The 294-nt window shown below is 68.4% G+C and overlaps 1 pseudogene; it reads right to left on the bottom strand.

Annotated features, from left to right (window-relative positions):
• LOC104272319 overlaps nucleotides 1-234 on the bottom strand; it is a 1,341-nt pseudogene extending 1,107 nt beyond the window's left edge.
• Nucleotides 235-294: the final 60 nt, after the last annotated feature.

Genomic DNA, 294 nt, shown 5'->3' with positions numbered 1-294 from the left:
CTGGGGCCCTGGCAGTCCAGGCAGCACTCCCGCTCACCTGGAGAAGGTGACATGCTCCAGGTGCTCCTGCAGGGCCACCACATCCCCCTCTCGCCACACCCAGCCCACCTCCACAGCGCTCAGCCGCCACCAGTTCGAGGCCTCACAGCAGCAACAGAACTGGAAGGCACGAAACGGCGCCTCCGCCGGGTAGCAGGTGCACTCGGTGAAGGACGTGCCCAGCCTCCATCCCATGGGCTCCGCTCGACGCCGGCATCCCCCATGTCACTATGGCAGCCGCACCCCTGCCCCCGG

Source organism: Apaloderma vittatum, unplaced genomic scaffold (genome assembly GCF_000703405.1).
Source record: "Apaloderma vittatum isolate BGI_N311 unplaced genomic scaffold, ASM70340v1 scaffold32303, whole genome shotgun sequence".
Classification (NCBI taxonomy): Eukaryota; Metazoa; Chordata; class Aves; order Trogoniformes; family Trogonidae; genus Apaloderma; species Apaloderma vittatum.
The sequence above is the reverse complement of the archived record's forward strand: the minus strand, read 5'-3'. Positions and strand labels throughout refer to the sequence as shown.